The following is a 3,051-nucleotide window of genomic DNA, read 5'->3' as shown; positions in this document are numbered from 1 at the left end:
GGCCTCACTAATTTGCTGAGGCTAGGTTTGAACTTGAGATCTTCCTGCATCAGCCTCCTAGTCACTGGGATCACAGGTGTGTGCCACCGCGCTCAGCCCCAAAAGATTTTTAAAGTATCACTGAGCCAAACACAATCAAGAATCATTAAACACTTTATCTCACAAATACCTCTGGTTTAAGAAAAGACAGATATCCACCTACAAGGAAGGGCTCATGATGGCTCCTCCCTCCTCTCTTATCTAATATCACATCAGAAGTCCTAAAGTCACTATGTTGGCTCCATCACATTCATATTCAAGCTGCTTCATGGTGAGTTCTCACTGATCATTCAGTCCTGTTATTTGAATAGAGCTCCAGCACCATGAAAGCAGAAAGACTGATACGGAATCGTCAACATTCCCTGAGTATAGATTAATACAATATAGATTAATACAAGGTTAGCTTTCCAGAGATTCTTTTTTTTTTTAATATTTTATTTTTTAGTTTTCGGCAGACACAACATCTTTGTTTGTATGTGGTGCTGAGGATCGAACCCGGGCCGCACGCATGCCAGGCGAGCGCGCTACCGCTTGAGCCACATCCCCAGCCCCTCCAGAGATTCTTAAAGGCATCTATTCAACCATTCTAAATGTTCATGTGAGGCCCAGCACGATTCTTCAAACTTCTCCAGCCATGCCTAAGCAGAATCACCCTGCTTCACCATCTAGAAAGACGACTGTATGTCATTGATTTAACCTATCTCCACAGTCTCATATATTTCCAGAACCTAGCAAGGGAAAATATGATGCTAAGACATTTTAAAAGATTTCACACAAATGAATCCCATTTAATGTCTTTTGTTCCCAAAGAGAGAATGATATTTGTCCAAGAGAATTTTTCAGTGAAGGTGGATGACTGGAAGGCTCAAGTCAAGTCAAACTTGATGATTCCAGATCATACATAAAGCTGACTGACTGAAAAATAAAAACAGTGAAAGTTTTTCTTTTCCTTTTCTCACTTTTTTTTTTCAGCAGATATCATCAAGTAAATCTATAGAAGGCACTGGAAACCACCCCTCTGTAGACAGTGGGTCCTCCTGGGACTCTCAGATGATAAAGAAGTACAGCTCAACCTCTTTCTAATGTTTAAGATATTTGCTTGTGTTTAGGATCTGTCACCTGGGTCATATCGTCCTCATTAGGATGCACTCCCACCTGAACATACTGTGGACTTTTTCTCAGTTTTCTGTCCTTCATAGACATCTTCTATTCTTCCTCCATCATTCTGAGGATGCTTTCAAACTTATTTAAAGATGAGAAAACAATTTCCCTCCTCACCTGTGCCACTAAGTACTTTCTCATGGCCTGGATGGCTATGGCTGAGTGCTATCTCCTGGCCACCATGGCCTAGGACAGATGTGTCACCATTGGTAGCCCTTTGCAGTACTCAGCCATCATGGCCCCAGGCCTGTGTCAGAAGAGGGTTGCTGGGGCCTGTGGCCGTGGTTTCCTTAGCAGCTTAGTTCAAACATCTCCTTGCTTTCATCTCTACTACTGTGGGCCAAATATTATTCAACATTCTTCTGTGACATTCCTCTGATGACTCTCTTGTCTTGCTCTGATCCTTTCATCAGCCAACTGATTCTTTTTCTGGCAGCTGTTCCTGTAGGTTTGGTTCTTTTCTTCTCATCCTGTGGTCCTGTGGCTTCATTTCAGCCTCCATCCTGGAAATATCCTCATCCAAAGGCTGTGCCAAGGCCCTAGATACCTGTGCCTCCCACCTGGCAACGGTGACGCTCTTCCATGGCACAGCCCTCTCTGTTTACATGCATCACAGCTCTAGCCACACCACAAAGCAGGACAAGGTGCTGTCAGTCTTCTGTGTCATCCTCATCCCCATGTTGAACCCTCTGATCTACAGCCCTAGGAACAAGGAGATCCAAGAGGCCCTCAAGAGGGTGATAAAGAAAGTAGCAAGAGTAACCGTGGGCAGGTATGATGGTCCCTAAGAGGACAACAGAGGTAAGAAAATTCATGAGCCCCTTTGTAGGTCACAGGGATAGTTAGATGGAGGCAAGTGACAACTTGGCTTCTCTAATTCCTGATGTCATTGTGTGCCGCAGTCTGGCTGGGCACAATTCAGGAGCCTCTTGTCAAAAGAAACGAACTTTATTTTTAGAACCACACACGCCAAACAAAACAGCTCCTCAGGAAAAACCTTCAGAGCCCAACTGCCACCACCGGCTTCCCACAAGCCTCTCCACCTCCCCCACTCCTCCTGCTCTTGAGGCCGATTGGCTGGGTCACGTGGGCAGAGCCAAAAAAGTCCCCCAATGAGCAGCTCCGTGGTCTGAAAGGGCAGGGAAACAGCCCAATGAGCATCACCGCAGAGGAGCCAATCAGTTGGCAGCTAGAAGTTGCTGGGGCGCTGTGAGCCAATCATCAGCTGGCAACTGGAAGTTTACTGGCAGCTGGAAGTTTGCTGGCAGCTGAAAGTTTGCTGGGGCCCCTTCGGCTGTGGCTCTCAACAATTGTGATTGGTTGCCTCCAGATGACCCCTTGAAAGGCAGTGTCACTGACATTGAACACAGTTTAAAAAGACAGTATCCTCCATGAGCCCAAGGATGCTTTCAGACTTCTTAAAAGAGGGAAAACGTTTTTCTCTCATTGCCTATGCATTGAATTCTTTGATTAGAACCAGGGTGAATAAAACCCTAAATGTGATTACATTTTCGAGAACAGATTATGTTTGAGAGATATTACATGTGAAGAAATGACAAGAAGCCAGGACGCCTCACATAGACTATTCTTTTCTTCACTACTTTATGACTTTGATTTGTAATTCTTAATCATTTACTTGTGTTGTAATAGAATTAAAATGGTATAACATGTAAAATAAATATATGAAAATTAAAAACAAGTTGAAAAGGAATATTTTATGATTTTCGTCTAAAACTGAAACATAGAAAGAGTGAATGACTTAGAGAGAGACATGAGGAAAGGGACAGTTGTGGTGGGGGGTGAGCAGTTTGTCTCCCCAAATAACCTTGTTCCTTCCACCTCAGCCCTTTG

The 3,051-nt window shown here is 44.1% G+C and overlaps 1 pseudogene; it reads left to right on the top strand.

Annotated features, from left to right (window-relative positions):
* Positions 1–271: 271 nt before the first annotated feature.
* Positions 272–1,988, top strand: LOC114099829 (olfactory receptor 5A1-like; annotated as a pseudogene).
* The last annotated feature ends 1,063 nt before the right edge of the window (positions 1,989–3,051 follow it).

The sequence above is a fragment of the Marmota flaviventris genome, chromosome 9, assembly GCF_047511675.1.
Source record: "Marmota flaviventris isolate mMarFla1 chromosome 9, mMarFla1.hap1, whole genome shotgun sequence".
NCBI classification, from domain to species: Eukaryota; Metazoa; Chordata; class Mammalia; order Rodentia; family Sciuridae; genus Marmota; species Marmota flaviventris.
Note: the sequence above shows the minus strand (reverse complement) of the source record. Positions and strands in the feature narration are given on the sequence as shown.